A 21,447-nucleotide genomic window follows, 5' to 3' on the forward strand; every position below is an offset into this window, starting at 1 on the left:
AGGTTCAGTAAAGGCAAGTTGATGTGTTAATATAAAAATATATTTGTCACCTTTTGTCTGGAAGCAGATGTTATTTTGAGTTAAACTCTCAACTAAAACAAATAAAAAAGTCAATTCAACATTTAATGACTTACCAGAAAAAAAAAAAATAAAGGAGGCACATACATTCATTTGCCTGGAAAAAAAGTTCCAAAGACAAGGAAAACAAAAGCAATGAAGCAGTACTTGACAAATGCGTAAGAGCTCCAGTTAAAATGGCTTCTATCACTGGATTTTATATTTTTGGAATATAATTTTCCTATAAACAGGGAAAATTGTAGTTCAGCTTTTCCACCGTTCATAAATGGTAGGATTGTCAATGGAACAATCAACCCAAAGGAAGTACTTATTTCCATCAATGTTTATTGGGCTTTATCTTCCTGCATGCCCAATGTAGTTTGTTGACATGTTTTATTATTTATTTATTTCTATTTATTTAAGTAATCTCTACACCCAAGGTGGGTCCTGAACACTGAGCCAGCCAGGCACCCCTAGGGACATGTTTTAACACAGTATTTATTAAACACTGCTTTGTGCCTGACACAGGTCTGGGGATATAGCAATGAGCAAAAGTTACAAAGTCCCTGCCTTTATGGATCTCACATTCTTGGTGGCAGGAAACCGACAAAGTCTGTAAGTGATAACCGTCGCTTAGAAATATAAGCAGGTGAAGAGAGTTAAGACTGGTGGTGCAAGTGTGCTCTTTTGGATACAGTGGCCTGGAAGCCTCATGTTGACCTTCGAGAAGGGACTTGAACTACGCATTGAACATCAACGAGTTAAAAGAAATCTGAAGAGTTCTATCCACGGGGGAACAGCAAGCTGAAAGTCTGAGAGCCTGCGTGTTGTAGGAATAGCCAGAAAGCCAGAGGAGTGAGCGAGGGGGCTGTGTGTTTGGCGATGAAGTAGGCAGGAGCATATATAATATACAGCTTGAGACCACATCGCTAAGGGAGCCAGTGTGTACAAACCTTTCAAGAGACCACAGAGGGCACGATGAAGCGGACTTCCAACAGCGGAGCTACAGCGACTCCTTTCCTCTATGGGTAGGGCCAAGTTAGACTATAGTAGGGACGGAACTGGGTCCTGCTCTCAGAAGACCAACCCTCGCCCAGGGGCGAGGGCGGACCTCGGCGGCCCTCAGCCCGCCCGCGCTGCACGGGCCGCGGTTACCAGCAGGCGGTGTAGTGAGCTCGCCTGCAGCCGCCGACGCCCGCCCGTCCCAGCGAGAAAGGAGGGGACCGGAAGGAGCCGCTGGTGCTGCGGGAAGTGGCAGGAGCGGGAGGCGGGGACCCACCTGGAAGCGCCGCGGCGCCGCTGTCGAGCTTCCTGCGGCGGCCACCCGAGCAAGTGCCGTGGCGGGGGCAGAGAGCGGCCACGGCGGCGGCGCTTCCCCAAGTAGCTCACGGCGCCCTGCCCCGCGCGGAAGGTGAGCAGTCGCTCGGGGCACGTGGTGGGGGCCAGACGTGGGGTAGGGAGAATGGAGGAGGAGGGAACCCGGGGCACCATCGGCTTTGCGACCCGGATTTAGAGCCCAGTGCTGGGAGGGGGTGGGTTGGAGGCGACGGCGAAACCCCCACGTGGGGCGGGGGTGCGCGCGCACGTGTGCGCGGGCGAAAGGGGGGCGGGGAGGGCTCTTGGGAGGACGACCAGCGCGCGCTCGCTCAGTAGCTGCCCACGTGACGGCACGCCGAGACTCTCCTTCCACGTGACAGGCTGTGAGGCTGGTTGAGGCAGAGGGTTGTTGTGTCTGTGTGGTATTAACCGTGGTCGTTGGATGTTTTAGGGTTTTCTATCGCTTCTCCTCTCTACTAGGGGGGACAGGATGAGAAATAAAAGGCGTAAAAGACTTTCTGCTATTTCCTTGTTATCCACGTTCTCAAGTCCCTTAATGAAGCACTTTCCAAGTTCCGAAATACCGATTTCACTGTACCGCCATGTTGGTTCCAGGGGAAACTCGCGAGATGCTAGTGGGTTTGTATCGCGAGATCTCTCGATTCTCGCGGGACCTTGTTGGCAGAGCAGTTGTCCTGGATGGCGAATCCTTGGGTTCCGGGGGCCTGGGACCCGCAACTCTTTCTACCAGGCAAGTTGTTAGGGAGGGGCCGGGGGCGAGTGCCTCTTGGTGCCGGGAGACGTGCTAGGTCAGCTTCCTTTAGTCTTGAAGGGAATACATTGACCTCATTGAGGCGACACGGTCCTCCTCCCCACCCCCTCGGGCGCTCCGCCACCTGCAGAAGCGTCTGCACTCCTCAGCCCCGGCTCCTTTTCCCCAGCGCAGTGATAGTTCCACCCCTCCGGCTTACTCCCTCGAAGTCCAGAGCCATGCTCGCGCAGTCGTGACGAGTCCATAGGATAGCGTTGCTGTTAACTTTCAAATGTTCATGTCAGTTTTCCTCCTTGTTGCCATTTTCTAAAGAATTCCAGACCTGTTAACCATTGTGTCGCTTGTTTCTGCCGCAGTACCTTAGTCCACTGGTCATTTTCAGACGCTTAAAACTACTGCGCCTTTTATTTTTTCCTCTCTGAGCATCATTTACTCCCACTTGGTCATTGATAACTTCCTCACGACTCTAACTTTGTATGTACGATAACTTTTGGCAGTGTTTGGAAGGAGCCCTTATATCTCTGACAATAACTGATGTCAGAATAAAATCGTTCTTTTAATTTTGTGCGTGCCTATTAACTCAATTATCGATATGATTTTGATTACTACTGTATTATGAGGTTGCCATCTTTGATGTTCAGGGATGGTTGTTTTAGGTCACATGGTTACAAGTAATAGTGGAATGTTTTAAGTCAAAATTTTAATTAAAACCAAACTTCTCTTCATAAACTTTGGTATCAAAGTTTGAGTTCGGTTTTTCTTTAAATGAGTTTGACATAAAATTAATTTTTCTCCAACTTTCAATGTCTGAATCAGAAATAAATTTACAGTATACCTACTTTTCGTATTCTTGAGCCAAGTAATTTCATATTTCGTAATTTCGTATTCATGAGTCTTTGGATTTATTTGGTATTTGTAGTGGGGAGTTAATTACATAACTAATGAGATAACTAGTAATCCACTCAAAGTTTGTTTTTTTAAAAAACTACAAAAGTGTCATTTGCCTTTACACTTGATACAGAGAAATATATACAGTAAAACGCTCCCTGTTACACTCTTGCTAAGTTGCCTTACTTAGTCTTAAATCTCTGTAACTACTCTTAGCAGTAGGTGTGTATTATTCCATGTATTTTTTTTTTTTTTTAAGGAAGAGGAGGAAGTGGAGTGGTGTTTTGAGATACACTATCACAACATTAGCAACCAGTAAAAAATTTTCTACTCCGCGAAATTTTCATTTAGCGATGCATACCTATTGTCTTGACAAATATATGTATATTTGCTTTAAAATAGATTTGTTTATTTCTTTATTTTGAGAGAGAGGGAGGGGTAGAGAGAGAGAAAGAGAAAAAATCCCAAGCTGGCTGCACCCTGGGAGCACCAAGACCAACACTGGGCTCAGTCTCTCCCAAACCATGAGATCATGACCTGAGCCGAAATCAAGAGTCAGACTCTTAATACACTGAGCCACACAGGCGCCCAGACAAAAAAATTGTACAGATTTTTTGGTGGTTCGGTTTTATGACAGTATCTTGAGTGATAGCATTATTTTTGTCCTGGAGATTTAGTATGCTGGTAGCTTTGCACTAAAATAAAATAGAATTTAAAGAAATAAGTATGTTATCAGTTGAGCTTTATATTTTTATATTTAGTACTTGTGTTATATTTTCACCCTTACATTTATGCTTATATTTTGTGATACTTACATATTCTAAATTATAACCCAAGTTTGTGTATAGGAATTTTAAAAAGTTACCAGCTCAGTTAAATAGTTCGGACCATGCAATTTACTGAGCTCAACAGTAGAGTGGTAGGTATATTATTAGTGAATACAGACAAATGTACATATACTCAGAAGTTGCAGCATTTTGTGATTGTTTTTTGTACTTTTCCCGCAAACCTACTAGCAGTATTATTTATTAGTTACACAAAAGTATCTATTCTTCTTGGGCAGTGTGATTTTCTTTTGTAATTGTTCCAATTAGGAAAATTGGGGAATGAAAGTGAGTGTGAAGGGTGTGATGAGGGAAAGAGGAAAAGGAGACGTGGGAATGTGTAGTTTGATACTGAAATGGAATTGGAGAAGTTGCACAGAAAAAAGAGGATGGTAGAAGTTTGACAGGGCTGTGGTCCAAGACTAGGCAGATTCACGATGGTTGGAGGGCAATTTGAGTTGACTAGAATTTGGAATCAGTAACTTTAGTAATTTTTTTCTCTTAAAATTTTTAGACTGTTTCAGTCCATCTCAAAAATTGCTTGATATGATTTGTCATAAAAAATCAGCAATTGAGTTTGATACTTAATTGCAACTTTGTGAATTCTTTAGTTAGGTAAAGCCCTCTTGTTAAGTAACATTTGTTGAGTATATTTTATTATTTTTAGAAGTAAATTGTATTATTTTTAGAAGTAAATTTTACTATTTTTAGAAGGAAATTGTCAAAATGGCAATGGTTTCAAAGTTCACAATTCTATAATGGCCTTTGCACAGGGATCTACAAAGTTGTGCTTGGTATTTGGGCCTTTGGTAGTTACCATGTGTATCTGATCCTTGCGATACTGTATATATTTCTTACACTTTTGTAATTAATAAACTTTCTGGTAGTGGATCTTGGGAATACCAGTCTTTTAGAGATTAGTATTTATCTGAAATACTAGGTAGAAATATACTGAGAAAATCTAAGGAGGAAGAGGAATGTATTTTATATGGTTCGAGTTTGCTTGAGTAAAACTTAACCAAGAAATTTTATTTTCCTTTTCTCATTTATTAACTGTCACAGAAGTGATCTGAGAACTGATGAGCTGCAGTGATGAGAGGAAATTAATAACATTGATAATTCAATACTGATTGGGCCTCACTTGGATTTTTTTCTTAGGGCCTGACGCAATGCTAATTTCCATAGACCTATAACTTTGTAAACTATACAGTGTGATACCTATATTACATATTAATATACCAAGAATATAAATTTTATTTCTTAACTCTTCATGAACCAGTATCCAAGAGAGATTACCAGAAATTACTTGGCCAGAAATGTCAGTGAAAATATGTTGCAGGTGCTTTTTAAAAAAATCTATCTAGTTTCATAGGAAAATTCAGTTTGGATTTAACTACAAGGAGTATTTGCTGGAAGACTTTGGTTTTTAAAGTAGTATTTAATATAGATGTGGTATACATTGTGGTGCAAATTTCTGTAGTTAATACTTTGATAACTACTGTAATTATACTTTAAAAACATTGAAGAGTGAGTATTTCCCAGAGCCTTAAGTGTTAACTTCCAATACCATGGAAGTATAGACTTTGCTATTTTATTTGAACTTATCCTTCTCACCTCTTTCTGTTTTTTTCTTTTTAGCTGTTCTTTCTCGTTTAGGTAGATCTTTTTTGTATTGTCAGAGACCAGTGAGTTCAGTAACTTTTCTTGAGGAGACTCTCAAACTATTCATTCATTATTATTAGAAACTCCGTTATATTTATGTTATATTCAGTAATTCAACAAACGTTTTTTGAGTGATAGTGATCTCAGCCATTTGAAACAGCATGGATTTCCTGAGCCATCAAAATAACTGTAAGCAAATACCATAAGCCTGTGGTCTTTATTCAGAAATTCCTAAGTGGAGTAAATAAGTTTTGCAGTCCCAACAGGATTGGTTATCTGATTTTTTAGCCCACAGATCATAATCCACAGGATTGGCCATTGGAGTTAGGCACAATGATTGCTGAAATGTAATTATGTTTCAAGGGAAAGGGGAGAAAAACTATTAAAAAATAGATGGAACTATTTTAGAAGAATAGAAGAATAGTGTTTTAAGGCCATTACATAGGGACATGCAGTCCTATAATCATTAACTTCAGAGGGAATCACAGTATTGCCAAGCAGTGTAGTACATGGTGTGTCACAGGATGACCTTAGTCATAAATAAACTTTTATTCTATGTACTGTGTTTAAGGAAGTAAGAAACTGGTGTCTTTTTAGAAGATTATTATAAGGGTAAGCATTTTCAAAGCTTTGTTAATTGATGCATTTCAGTTTTCTGGAGAATTGACCTATAGAACTCAACTGATGATACCAAATAAAAATGATGCTGTTTTGTATGACATTTCCTGTGTTTTATTTTATTGCATTTCTCTATTTATTAATTTCATTATTTATTATTTCAAGGGATTACCTCCCAAATAAGGCTCTATTACATTTAATATTTGATATCAGTAATTACCAGTTGTCTAAAGACTAGCATCTTTATTAATGAAGGAATATTCAAAGCAAATAATTAGAAATAGTAAATGACCAGTTTGTATAATTAAGTTCTGTAGTAAAAAAAATTTTTTTTTAATGTTTATTTATTTTTGAGAGAGAGAGAGAGAGAGAGACAGAGTATGAGCAGGGGAGGGGCAGAGAGAGACACACACACAGAATCAGAAGTAGGCTCCAGGCTGTCAGCCAGAGCCTGATGCAGGGCTCGAACTCACAAACTGTGAGATCATGACCTGAGCTGAAGTTGGATGCCTAACTGAGCCATCCAGGTGTCCCTATAGTTTTATTTTTTATTTTTATTAAAAAAATTTTTTTTAATGTTTATTTATTTTTGAGACAGAGACAGCATGAACGGGGAGGGCAGAGAGAGAGGGAGACACAGAATCCGAAGCAGGTGCCAGGCTCTGAGCCGTCAGCACAGAGCCTGACGCGGGGCTTGAACCCATGGACTGTGCGATCACAACTTGAGCTGAAGTCAGAAGCTCAACCGACTGAGCCACCCAGGTGCCCCTATAGTTTTTTTTTTTTTTTTAATGTTTGTTTATTTTGAGAGAGAGAGAGAGAGAGAGGGGGATAGGGGCAAAGAGAGAAGGAGAGAGAATCACAAGCAGGCTCCGTGCTGTTGGTGCAGAGCCTGATGCAGGGCTCAGTCTCACAAACTGTGAGATGATGTGAGATCATGACCTGAGCCAAAATCAAGAGTTGGATGCTTAACCAACTGAGCCACCCAGGTGCCCCTTTAGTTTTGAACCGTGAAGTTGAGTCTCCATCCTTAGCACTGATGAGTTTCCTGAGGAGAGAACTGTTTCATTTTGTAGTGGATTTTCTTTGTTGCTTTGCTTCCCTTTACAGTTTCTTTTAATATGTTAATTTAAACTGTGTGTTCTGTTTATTGGTAGAGTAATGGTACATAGTATTTGATTTAGGTATAAAGTGTGTTATGTGGTGTGTTTTAATGACTTTAATGACTGGCTTGAGGATTTTAAATGTGAGGAATTAATATCACCATATTAAAATTTTGATATATTTCTTACATTATTTTAAAAACGCATCTTTTATATACTTGTGGATAAAACATTTAATTCCATGTTTTGCTTTCTAACCTAATGTTGGGTAACATTTTTCCATTCTCACAATGAGTCTTCATAACCATAATTATAAATAGTTGTATGATGTCCCATGTGTTGATATATCATTCCCCTATCGTAAATTTTTGCATATATAAATAACAGTGTGAATAACATTTATACATAAGATATTTTCTTGTGTGTAGTATTATCTTCTAGTATATTGCCAACACCAGAAGTGATTTTTAAGTATATTTTTAAAGGCTTATAAAAGCTATTCGTCATACTATCAAAAGGATCAAATTATGTTCATGTTGAAGTGGCTGTTACTCTATACTTCTACATTAAGGATTATTTATAAAAACTTAATAGAGTATAAGTTATACCACTTTTTTCTTAGATTACTAAGGTGAAACATTATGCTTAACAGATGTATTTCATTTATGAATTAAGATAAACAGAATTTCAAAATTAATGTAAGTAACCAAATCTTTTGACTTAAGTTTGTTTGTTCACTTTTGAACTTCTGAAATTGCTTCTCTGGAAATGTAATAAATAAACAATACTGATTTAATACTGTCTCTTTTAGTTTTTCTAAGTTAGATTAAATAAATTGAACTTTTTACCTCATCTGATATTGGTGTGAAGTGAGAATATAAATGTTTTTCTCCAAATTGGTAATTGTCTCAACTCTATTAAATAATTTTTATTTTCTCATTGTTTTGTGTTTCATTTTTATATTTTAAATGTTTTTTATTTCATTTATTTTTACCCCAAACTTAAAAAAATATTACTATTGATTTTTAGATGATTCTTATGACACATCTTTCTTTTGATCTGGTGTCTTTTTATTGTGATACTTGTTTTTGTATTGATTTTTAAGAGCACTCTACAAATTGAGGATAATAAAGCTTATTCTGTACAAAAACAGTGTTTTATAACTCTTTTTCTTGTCAGCCAAAATTTGAAATTCTTTTCCCATACCACAGAATTTAGTAGGATTAAATGAAGCAATTTCTCCTTTCTTGAATGGACAAAATATGAAACTACTTAAGAGTACTGTATTAGAGGCTATACAGAGAAAAACTACTTCGGTAAATTTTTGTGGAATTAGAGAATTAAACTGCTAAGGTCAACAATTTAGGATGTGTGCTTAAGGTGTTTTCCTTTATTAAATAGCAATGTGTAGTTTGACATCATTATTAGCCTCCAATCTATTTAATGAAAAAGAGCTAATTGGCAGTTCTAGAAATTAAGTTACAGAATCACAATACCTTTTTTCTTCAGTTGTTAAGAACAGCAGTATGGCACATTTACTGACATTTAGTAATGAATAAGAAATTCCAGGTGAGCATTAGTGAGGGCATAATTCATGCCAAGGAGAACATTTTTAATATTGAAAGTTCTTATTGTTTATTAAGGTATGGTTTTTTTCTTTACAAAATAATTATCCAAGATCTTAAAATAATTTTTTAAAGAAGGGAGATATTTTTACCTATTTACACTTTAAAACTGTGGAGGCTCCAAAGTTACTATTTTATTAAGTAATGACTATCATGTTCTGTTGTTTACAGATTGGTGTGATTACATTAATGCTAGGAAGAAATACCAGATTAACTTTCTAAGTGTGGAATCATAATAAATATTTGAAAAAATGTGTGTCCTGTGCTTGGGGATCCCATAAAGAGAATTGCAGGTGAATGATGGGATGAAATTTCTTTCTACCTTGGATCTACCTTGGGATGCGACTTAAAGGGATTGAAACATAATTTATACCTTTTATTACTATCAGAAGGAATTCTGCTTACTTCATAAGGGATAAGTTGATTTTACAGAATGGCACTGAACTAATCCAGGAAATAGTAGTTGCTAATTGTAATCTGGCACTCATTTATACTTTTCTTACTAGTTTTTAAATTTTTTTAAATTGGTCAGAAGCTTAAGGAAAACCTATCCTGCAGTTCATATACACTTTCCCATTAGAAAGCAGATTTATTATGTTTCATAAATAAGGTGGAATACTGCTTTTTTCTAGGTTGATGGTATTATACAGGGAGGTGCCAGGATTTTTTTCTTCTGAGAAAGATGTGTGTATTTGTGAGATTTATTTAACTGATAGCCCTTAAGGAACTTTGTGATACTTCTCTGTCTTTACTCACCCCAAATTTGTAATTCTTGAAGTTTATTTAAATAATCTCTACACCCAACCTGGGGTTGGAACTCACAACCCTGAGATCATGAGTCACATGCTCTTCTGACTGGGGCAGCCAGGTGTTCCTGTAATTCTTAATCTCAACTGGCTTCACTAAAAAGAAATTTTAATGTTTGTGTTTGCAGTAATGTTTCATTTTCTGAGAGAGAAATGTCCTTTATTTGCTCCCTGCTTTTAAATAAATGTAAATATGATTGTAGTATAATATATACAAAGTTCTCATAAGTGTATATAGCTCAGTGACTTTTTTAAATTTTTTTATTATTATGTGTATTTATTTTGAGAGAGAGAGAGAGAGAGTGCGAGTGGAGGAGGGACAGAGAGAGAGCGAGGGAGACACAGAATCTGAAGCAAGGCTCCAGGCTCTGAGCTGTCAGCACAGAGCCGGATGTGGGGCTTGAATCCATTGAGTGTAAGATCAGGACCTGAGTCGAAGTTGGACGCTCAGCTGACTGAGTCACCCAGGTGCCCCGGTTCAGTGAATTTTCAAAATGTAATCCTAGCTGTGTATTCAGTACTAAGAAGCAGTACGTTATCAGAATCTCAGAAACTGTCTTGTGTTGTATTCTGGTGATTAACACTACCCCATCCCATGGGAAACCACTCTTTTGATGTCTGGTACTATGGAATATTTTTGTCTGTTTTAGAACTTTAATTTTATCAGCATCATTACATTTTTATCATGCTTTAGAAATCCTAGAACTCAGTGTAATTTATACGTGGAGATTTCAGCTCTTTGACTTAGACATTTTCCTCATCGCATTCATGATTTTAAGAACTCTTAGGGGTGCCTGGGTGGTTCAGTCGGTTGAGCATCGGACTTCGGCTCAGGTCATGATCTCGCAGCTTGAGAGTTTGAGCCCCCTGTTGGGCTCTGAGCTGTCAACACAGCTTTGGATTCTGTGTCTCCCTCTTTCTCTGTTCCTCCCCCTCTTGCTCTCTCACTCTCTTGCTCTCTTGCTCGCTCTCTCAAAAATAAATAAAGATTAAAAAAAAAAAAAACCTCTTAGAAGGGGACATCAAAGAAAATCCTTGCTTTCTTGCTTTCAGATAAGTTAGTAGACCCTTTCAGTGTTTTAGTGTAACTTGGGCAAAGAGGATACTTTTAATTTCTGTCACTGATTGGCCTGCAGTAGTACTGCAGCACCCCCCCCCCCCCCCCCACGCTTAATAATTTTGTTTTGAACATTTTGGTATAGCATTCCTGACTAGCTAATGGCTTTTTGGACTTTTATCCTATGAGTTGGCAGCTTTCTTTTCATTCTTTGAATTCCTTTCAAGCAGTGATTCCTATTCTAGTTTTTATGACAGACACCCTGTGGTATCCTCTGTTATTTTAAAGAATATTGTGAGGGTCCCTCTCCCCAAGAAAAACGTCCCAATTTGTTTAAGCCATTTTAATTTTAAGATACTTATTGTATATTTATGAACAGTGTAATGTTGTGGTGTGCATATTATAAAATCAAGTTATAGGCTATTAAAAAATGGAAAGCTAAAAGCCTTTTACCTAGTTTATATCCCCTTTCAGGCAGGCTTCAAGTGTAAGTGCAACTTTTTTTTTCTGTGTATTTTATTTTTAATTTTTTAAATTTTTAAAATTTATATCTAAATTAGCATATAGTGCAACAATGATTTCAGGAGTAGATTCCTTAATTCCCCTTACCCATTTAGCCCAGCCCCGCTCCCACAACCCCTCCAGTAATCCTCTGTTTGTTTTCCATATTTAAGAGTCTCTTATGTTTTGTCCCCCTCCTTGTTTTTACATTATTTTTGCTACCCTTCCCTTATGTTCATCTGTTTTCTATCTTAAATTACACACGAGTGAAGTCATGTGATACTTGTCTTTATCTGACTAATTTTCCTTAGCATAATACCCTCTAGTTACATCCACATAGTTGCAAATGGCAAGATTTCATTCTTTTTGATTGCCGAGTAATACTCCATTGTGCGCGCGTATATATATATATATATATATATATATATATATACGCGCACACACATATACACATCTTTATCCATTCATCCCTTGGACATTTGGGCTCTTTCCACACTTTGGCTATTGTCGATAGAGCTGCTATAAACATTGGGGTGCGTGTGTCCCTTCGAAACAGCACACCTGTATCGCTTGGATAAATACCTAGTAGTGCAATTGCTGGGTCATAGGGTAGTTCTATCTTTAATTTTTTGAGGAAACTCCACACTTTTCCAGAGTAGCTACACCAACTTGCATTCCCACCAACAATGCAAAAGAGATCCTCTTTCTCCGCATCCTTGCCAACATCTGTTGTTGTCTGAATTGTTAATGTTAGCCATTCTGACTGGTGTGAGGTGGTGTCTCATTGTGGTTTTGAGTTGCATTTCCCTGATGATGAGTGATGTTGAGCATTTTTTCATGTGTCGGTTGCCCATCTGGATGTCTTCTTTGCAGAAGTGTCTATCATGTCTTTTGCCCATTTCTTCACTGGACTGTTTGTGTTTTGGGTGTTGAGTTTGAGAAGTTCTTTCTAGATTTTGGATACTACCCCTTTATCTGATATGTCATTTGCAAATATCTTCTCCCATTCTGTCAGTTGCCTTTTAGTTTTGCTGATTGTTTGCTGTGCAGAAGCTTTTTATTTTGATGAGGTCCCAAGAATTCATTTTTGTTTTTTGTTTTTTTCCCTTGCCTCCGGAGACATGTTGAGTAAGAAGTTGCTGCGGCCAAGATCAAAGAGGTTTTTGCCTGCTTTCTCGAGGATTTTGATGGCTTCCTGTCTTACATTTAGGTCTTTGATCCATTTTGAGTTTATTTTTGTGTATGGTGTAAGAAAGTGGTCCAGGTTCATTCTTCTGCATGTCGCTGTCCAGTTTTCCCAGCACCACTTGCTGAAGAGACTGTCGTTATTCCATTGGATATTCTTTCCTGCTTTGTCAAAGATTAGTTGGCCATATGTTTGTGGGTCCATTCCTGGGTTCTCTATTCTGTTCCATTGATCTGAGTGTCTGTTTTTGTGCAAAGTGCAACTTTCTTATCACATAGTCTCCCTTTCCATTTTCTTTCCTACCCCTTCCATTTCACTTTTTTAACTTAAAAAAGGCATAATTAAAAAAAAGGCATAATGAAAGATACATTATTGTGTTTCTCCACCTAATTTTTCTTTCATCTATGTCCCACAGTTAGCCTGGAAGATACACTTAATTTTCTTTATAAACTAATTTTGTTCATGGTCAGTCAGTAATAACTAAGGACAAGAATTTTATAAATGAGCTGTAACTGTTGAAATTAGGTGTTTTGTTCAAGAATAATGTAAGAATAGCATGCACCAGCATTTTGGACTCTAGTGATCTTTACTGAGCTTTTGTAGAAATTAAATGTTATACAAAGTTTTAGACTCATTTCTAAAGTTTTCTTTTTGCCTCGAGATTTTAAATGTCTGACTTTAATTTTTTTTTAATGTATTTTAACGTTTATTTATTTTTGAGATAGAGAAAGACAGAGCATGAACGGGGGAGGGTCAGAGGGAGTGGGAGACACAGAATCTGAAACAGGCTCCAGGCTCTGAGCGGTCAGCACAGAGCCCAACGCGGGGCTCGAACCCACGGACTGCGAGATCATGACCTGAGCCGAAGTTGGACGCTTAACTGACTGAGCCACCCAGGCGCCCCTTAAATGTCTGACTTTAGAGGAACATCCTGATATAGGAGAACATCTCTTGAAGAATGAAGGAGAGAGTAATGGACTTCTTTTAACTGTTACAGAGTTACCGCTAAATTTGAATAAATGCTGTTTTTTTTTTTTTTTTTTTACGTTTATTTATTTTGAGAGAGAGAGAATGAATGAATCCCAAGCAGGCTCCACACCTGTAATACAGAACCCGATGCATGGGCTCATATCCACGAACTGTGAGATCATGACCTGAGCTGAAGTCCAACATTTAACTGACTGAGCCACCCAGGTGCCCTGAATAAATGTTGTTCTTACTTGGTGAATGAGTCAGGACATTTTCAGTTTGACTTAAGCCACATAGGTAGATGCTTTTCTTCCTGTAGTTAGCAAAATTTCACCAAGGAAATTCTGAGTTATTTGTAATGATAAGGCAGTGGTTCTGAGACTTTAACATGCATCATAATCACCGGTAAGGTTTGTTTGTTTGTTTGTTTTAAATAATGGATGGCTGGGCTCTACCCCTTAAGAGTCTGATTTAGCAGGAGACCATACTTTGGAGACTAATAAATACTAGGGTATAGTCAGGGCACCCACCTCTAAATAATAAACCCACGCCCCACAAGTGTTTCTGATGTACGTTGTAGCTGAGAACTTTCAAGCAGTTGTTCTCAAAATGGGAATGGCATGATAGCATCATATTGGAACTTGTTACAAATGCATTTTCTCCCGGACTCTGGGTTGGAACCCAGAAATCTGTTTTAAACCAGCCCTTCAAATGATTCTGATGTGTCCTAAATTTGAAGAAACCTTCTTGTAACTCAAAAGTATCCTTCCTGGGCACTTGAACTTGTTAGAAATGCAAATTTCAGGCCCTACCCAAATCTCCTGTATAACAATCTCATTTTAAGGAGAGTCCCAGGCATTTAAAATGTATATTGAAGATTGTATAGGGTTGCTCTAGATGATTATTATAAAAGTAGGGGTGTTTGGCTGGCTTGGTTGGTGAAGCATGCGACTCTTGATCTTGAGGTTGTAGGTTTGAGCCTCATGTTGAGAGTAGAGTTTACTTACAGTTTAAAAAAACAAAAACAAAAACACTTCCAGAAGAAATACATATTGGGGCATCTGGCTGGCTCTGTAGGTAGATCTTCAGGTTGTGACCTTAAGGCCAACTTTGGATGTAGAGATTACTTTAAACAAGCAAGAAAATAAAAACAAAAAGTAATACAAATTAAGTTACTGAACATTTGCTAGGTGCTAGATGCATGTAAATACTCTATTCACTATTATTAGTCTTCTTAACAATGTAGTAAGGATGGTTACTGTTCTTAATGGGATATGAACCTAAACATTCAAACTCTGCTTTTGGAGTGAGGTGTTATAGGACCATTTATGTTGGTTTATATTTGTCCTTCCTTGTTTTTTCAGTACCATAGTGTATGTTGTATTCAAATTTTTTTGTATTCTATTTTACAATGACCTGAATTTTCTTTAAGGTCTTATGTTCCAGGACTGTTTTTGCTAAAATACTGTGTTTTAGATTAAAACAAAAACAAACCTGGAAGTAGATAAGATTTGAATACTTTTGTCTTTAAAAATACATTCTCTTAAGTTTATTCATCAAGGTTACAACTTACCCGAATTGTTCTCTTACACATTTTGTCCTTACATGTAATTTTAACGAGGCAGCCCTTACTGGTTAGGGTTTCAGATGAAATTTTGCACGGTGGGAAGTGTCCTGTATTCAAGGACTATATTTGTTTATTAAAGACCACCACAATGTAGTTCAGCACCTCGAGTCCCCATTGTGCTAAAATTGAACTTTTGGGTTCAATTTCAAGTAGGACATGAAGATTTCCAGAGTGGGAGACCTAAATACTGGTCTTAATTTCAAGGTAGTATAAGAGAGGAACATTCTGGTCACTTTATTAATTACAGGATTTTTTTTTTTTTGGAGGGAGGATTTCTGCGTCATATTCTTCTAAGTGTACAATTCAGTGATTTTCAGTAAACTTACAGTGGTTTGCTACCAACTCCATAGTCCTGTTTTAGAACGTTTTCATAAGTCCAAAAAGATTTCTTTTGCCTAGTTTATTAAGTCATTCTAACCTTCAGCCTATAATAGATTAAAAAAAAATCAGCTGGTATATTTTAGAAGTCCTTGAGTACAGTGCCAAACTACAGCGTAGTAGTAAAAACCTGTTTATAAATCTTAATACATAACCCTGTTTTTACTTTTAAGAAACTGAAAAAAATACTATATTAAGTCAATTATTCTAGTTGAAAAGATTAAATATCCCTTCACACATCCTTCCCTGGTAAAATGGTTTGTGTACTTGTTTTCTTTTCCTGTAATAGTTGTATATTTGCATGGCTTGCTTCCTTCTCAGGTTCAAATGTCACCTGGTGTAGAGAGGTTTTTTTTTGAAGAGGGAGTTTCCAGGTGGTATCATTTACATAGACTTCTGTGTGAATGGTGCTCACTGATGTTACCTTCATTATGCCATCGAAAATAGCCCCCCTCTACACGTTTCCTTGGTTTTATTTTTCTCCATAGTAATTATCATCACTGATATTTATTCTCTTCTTCTCATTAAATTATAAGATTCATGAAGATTGAAATTATGTTTTATTCAGTGATTTAGTCTCAGTCTGGAATGATGCCTTGTTCATGGTGGATGCTTAGTGACTGCTAAATGAATGAATTGAAAATATGAAATACTTGCAACAATGTTGGACACTAGGAAAATGCTCTTTGAAAAAAAGAAAATGCTCGTTGAATTCTTAGCTGTTAGTACTACAGCTGCTTAATTCTTTATACATTTAATGTACTGGATTTTATTTTATTTTTTAGCACTTTATATGCCTTATGGAGTAGTATAAAATTTCAATAAGCAGGACTTGTTTTGAATACTTAAAACTCTTTTAAAGTTAAATAAAATTTGTAAATATAGTGAGTCACAAGTTCTTTTAAACATTCCGGTATTGCTTATTAACCAAACACACTTAAGTCTGTCAGATTCTATAGGGTTAAAATTCTCCTAAACATGACAAGAATGTAAAAAGATATATAGAATAGTTTTAAAACCTAACATAGACTTACTAATATTGTGAGTTTGACATACTTAATTTCAGTATTTAGTTCTAGTTCGTGTTGAAGGTTGGTAGTCACTTAAGGAAAAACTTCTGTTGTCTTGAGCAGGTTGAATTTTCTGTGACACCTTTATGACCACAGATCAGTTACCATCTCCTCATCTGACTCTCAGACTAATCAGTTACCATCTGATTATCAGCCTAACACTGGCCTTGGAAGCTGCCTTTTGTCCAGGTGGTTTTTCTTAAACCACGGAGAGGCACATTGAAATCTCATCCGTATGATAACTGGAACTCCGCCCTTTTGGTTTCTTCTGAATTCAAGTTTAAGGCCTTTTGTAAATATTTTGTAACTGCTTTTTAATTCCATTGCCTGAACAAGGTCTATAAACCCCACCCAAGTTGCTTCACCACTTGATTGGATTCCAAGAATCCTTTTCTACCTATCTGGCTAATGCTGCACAGGTTTTAGATCGTCTAAGTGATACAAAGGAACTAAGAAGTGTTGATAGCTTTTGTTAATTTGGGATGATTCCAGGTGTGCCTGGCTGGCTCAGGTAGAGCAGGAGACTATAGATCTCAGGGTTGTGAGTTCAAGCCCCACGTTGGTTGTGGAGCCTACTGAAATTAATTTCTGGTGACTCAAAGTATGTTACAGGGCTAGAAACAGACATAAAATCTTCTTTTTAAAAAAGAAAATAGTGGTTTTTGAAATCATTTTCCATCGTTGGAGGTAATGTAGAAAGGTACAGGCTAGCTTATCAGCATTAAGAACATTACATTAAGAGGCATAAAATAACCTTTTTAAAAAAAGTTTATTTATTTATTTATTTTGAGAGACAGAGAGAGAGAGAGAGAGAACGAGAGCAGGGGAGGGGCAGAGAGAAACAGAGAGAGAATGCTAAGCAGGCTCCCTACTCTCAGCACAGAGCCCAACAGAGGCTCAGTCTTATGAACTGGGAGATCATGACCTGAGCTGAAATCAAGAATCTGTTGCTTAACTGACTGAGCCATCCAGGTGCCTCCAAAATAACCATTCTTAAAAAGTGTTAAAGGGCACCTGGCTCAGTTAAGTGGCTGACTCTTGGTCTTCCTGGTCTCAGCTCAGGTCGTCATCTTGGGGTTCATGAGTTCAAGCCCCCTATCGAGCTTTATGCTGCAGTGTGGAGCCCGCTTGGGAATCCCTCTCTCCCTGTCTCTCTGTTCCTCCCCTGCTTGTGTGTGGACACTCTCTCGCAAAATAAACTTAAAAAAAAGTGTTAAAAAGGGGGGGGCGCCAGGTTGGCTCAGTTGGTTGAGCGTGTGACTCTTGATCTTGGGGCTGTGTGTTGGAGCCCCATATTGGGTGTGGAGATTACTTAAAAAAAAAAAAAAACAAACTTTAAAAAAGTGTTCAAAAGGGATCAGTGTCAAACTTAGAGATATATCTAAAAAGGCTATTTTTGTCCTTGTCCTTTTTAATGTTTTTATTAATGCTTTGGAAAAATATGCAGTTGTGTTTGTAAAATTTCAGAACAACTCACTGGCAAGGGTAGGTATAACGTGGAATTCAGATAGAAAAATTCTATGAGCAGAATTCTGTTCAATTCACCGATATTAAGGCACTGTACTAAGAGAATAAAAAAAGAATTGCACTGCTTGTGTAAGGAGCCTATAATCAAGTAGGGAATATAGACACACCCAACTATACATTATAAAATCTGTGCTAGAAGAATTAAGCCTTATGGGAGCAAAAGAGGGAGAAGTTAATTCTGATGGATCATTGAATTGGGCTTTGAGGAAGAAGGGTTTTCCATTGAAGATGGAGAAAATCATTGTGTCTTTTATTTATTTTTTATTTGGAGGACTGAAAAAATCAGAATCAGCTGGATTTATTAAGACAGGTATAATATTGTGAGCAGATAAAGAATAGACTGTAATCTCAGACTAATCAGTTGTTCAGCTGAATCCTTCAGTTGTTCAAGAAGGATGACAGTGGCCTGAACTGGAGCAATAACAATAGGACAGAAAGAGAAGTAGACTGTTCTTTTCAAGACATTTTAGAAGAAGAATAAGTAGTTTGTTGATTGTATATTGGTGGGAAAAGGGAGAGCTCAGATGTCTTAAAATTTTTTACCTTGGGTGATTAGATATTTTTCATTGAGATTGTTGACATAGGGAGGAGCTAATATTTTGGGGGTTGGAAGAAAAGGACTACAGATTTGTATTTGTTGAATAAAAGTAGAGTCTAGAGATTGAGACCTCAGATTATGGCATACTGAAGGTTGTGATGGAGTTTGGGGCTAGAGATATAAAACTTCATAGTTAAAATAATCTGAATTATAATAATGGTTTTACCTGGGGAGAGAGGATAAGAAATGGACATGCACATTTTGGGGGGTGCAGAGAGCAGTCACAATGCCTGAGAAAGTGATAGGGAGGAGACTTGGAAAATTGATTTCAGAGGTTAGAGGAAAACTGGAAAGAAATGGGGATCAAACAGAGATGGAAGTTTCAAAGTGAAGAGGGAACTGATGACTTGGTTAAAAGATTCTGAGGGATTTAAATGGTGTAGGGACTGAGAAGAAAAACCTTTACATTTGGGGGAAGAACTAGTTGGATTTGATAGGGACTTTTAGGAGTTTGATTTTGTATAATCTCAGGGATCCAATAGTTTGTTGCTTTGAAAAGGAAAAAACAAAGGAAATACCAGGCCGCATTGGTCTCTGTTGGTATATCTCTACTATAAATTTAGTTTTCTGGCTTTTTGTTTATACTACTGTTAGTTTCAAGTGTAATTAACTTAAAAAAAAATTTAACATTTATTTGTTATTAATAGACATAGAGCATGAGCATGGGAGGGGCAGCAAGAGGGGGAGACGCAGAATCCGAAGCAGGCTCCAGGCTCTGAGCTGTCAGCGCAGAGCCCGACGTGGGGCTTGAACTCATTGACCAGAGCCAAAGTCAGACGCTTAACCCACTGAGCCACCCAGGCACCCCAAGTGTAATTAACTTTTAAAAACTTTTTCGTTTAAGCATAACACATACACGCGTACAAATGTAAAACATTATCATAACTAAGTGCATAGCCTAGTGAGTTTTCAGAATGTTGAACATTCCCCAAGTAACCAGCAACTAAAGCAAGGAAGAGAACATTAGCAGTACCTTCTAGTCACTTTCTACTTCCCCATCCCAGGGGTAGACTTTATTCTGACTTTTGACAGTATACTTTTCATTGATTTTGAACTTTATGTAAATAACATCAAGTATTAGTTTTTGAAAGATTTTAAACCTAAATATTTTTATTATTTTTGTTGTAAAATTATAGAATCATAAAATTTTTGTCCTTTTGCTTACAGGGAAAAGATCATCTTTTGTTTATGTGATTAATATGTGAATGTGTACTGACTTTTTCATTGCTTGGTAGAAATTTCCAGAGGCACCTGGGTGGCTCAGTTGGTTGAGGATCCGACTTTGGCTCAGGTCATGATCTCACGGTTCCTGAGTTCGAGCCCCACATTGGGCTCGCTGCTATCAGCACAGAGCCTCTTTTGGATCCTCTGTCCCCCTGTCTCTCTCTGCGCCTTCCCTGCTCATGCTTGCTTGCTCTCAAAAATAAACATTAGAAAAAGGTTTCCGTAGCTCTGTATGATGAAATTAATGCTGAAATTACATTAATTTATTTCTTCTGGATAAAGGTAAACTTTTTTTAGTGAAAAATTGAAAAATCATCAAAAGTGGCTTAGATATAAAGCAGGATTTAATTTAGAATATCCAATTTATGTATCTTCTATAAGATTTTGTTGCTTTTATCTTCCGATGAACATACCGATTAGGAAAAGAGATCTTGTAGAAAGAAAATAGATAAAAAGATAAAGGACTTTAGTGGTAAGTGTTTGATATTAAAACCAGAAGATAGACTCTGATAAGGCAGGAGAACATAAAACTCTTCTCATAGGGGATTTGATGACACTTGACATCTTTTTATGTCCTGTGTTCCTTGGTAAATGTTTTACATTGCGAGTTTTCTTACTGCGGAAAGTTTGGCCATGCACTTAAAACAGTGGAATGAAATGGCATTTTTGGCAATGGTTCCTGAGGGATATGTTTAGTCTGAAGTTTTGATAATCAGGTTTTGGAATTTGGCATCTGTGTATTTCTCTGATAAAGGTTGTTGCTACCTCAAATGTCAAATTACTCTGGTTTTTTGGATATAAAAATTTTCCTTAGGTAAACAAATATCTCAGAGTCAGCATTTATAACCATTCTATAGCCTTGAACAGGATGTCTAAATGCCTTGTTAGAATTTCTAGCAAATGTTTCTTTTAACCTTTATTGATTTGGCTATATTTATGACATGCCGTCTTCAGGTTTGATTTTTTTTTTCTTTTTAAAGATGTATAGAAATTAAAAAAATCTGAGACCCTTCTCATCCTTACACCTTTAGTCATACTTCTTTGGAAAGGAATTTTTTCTTGTTCAAAATAGAAATACCAGATTAAACTTAAAAAAAAAAAAGTTTAAGCAGTTGATTAGGTTTATTAGATAGAATTAAATGAAATAGTTAGCCTAAATCTAAAATTGTCTTGGGGCACCTGGGTGGCTCTGTTGGTTAAGTGTCCAACTCTTGACTTCAACTCAGGTCATGATCTCACGGTTTGTGAGTTCAAGCCCCACATTGGGCTCTGAGCTGACAGTGTGGAGTCTGGTTAAGATTGTCTCCCCCTTCTCTCTGCCCCTACCCTGCTCATGTTGTCTTTCAAAATAAATAAATAAACTTAAAATTTTTTAATCTAAAATTGTCTTTCATTAGTAACATTAAAACATTTAAAGCCACAGAGTGATAACAAATCAGTAAAGCATATTGTAAGCCTTCTTTTCTATGTAAACTACGTTCATAAGCATATCTTAATGCATTTTTTGTAAAGTCGCTTTAAAATTTAGAAGTTTTGAGGTGCCTCGGTGGCTCAGTTGGTTGGGCATCTGACTTAATTTCAGCTCATGTCATGATCTCATGGTCTGTGGGGTCAGACCCAGAGTTGGGCTCCATAGTA

At 37.3% G+C, this 21,447-nt stretch overlaps 1 protein-coding gene across 1 annotated transcript in view; it reads left to right on the top strand.

Annotated features, from left to right (window-relative positions):
• The first annotated feature begins 1,331 nt into the window (after positions 1 to 1,331).
• Positions 1,332 to 21,447, top strand: part of ZZZ3 (zinc finger ZZ-type containing 3) — a 106,710-nt gene continuing 86,594 nt past the window's right edge. The window contains exon 1 of the mRNA XM_058716918.1: positions 1,332 to 1,468. The gene's annotated coding sequence lies outside the window, so the exon portion shown is untranslated. The remainder of the gene's footprint in view (positions 1,469 to 21,447) is intronic.

This window comes from Neofelis nebulosa, chromosome 2, assembly GCF_028018385.1.
Source record: "Neofelis nebulosa isolate mNeoNeb1 chromosome 2, mNeoNeb1.pri, whole genome shotgun sequence".
In the NCBI taxonomy this organism is placed as follows: Eukaryota; Metazoa; Chordata; class Mammalia; order Carnivora; family Felidae; genus Neofelis; species Neofelis nebulosa.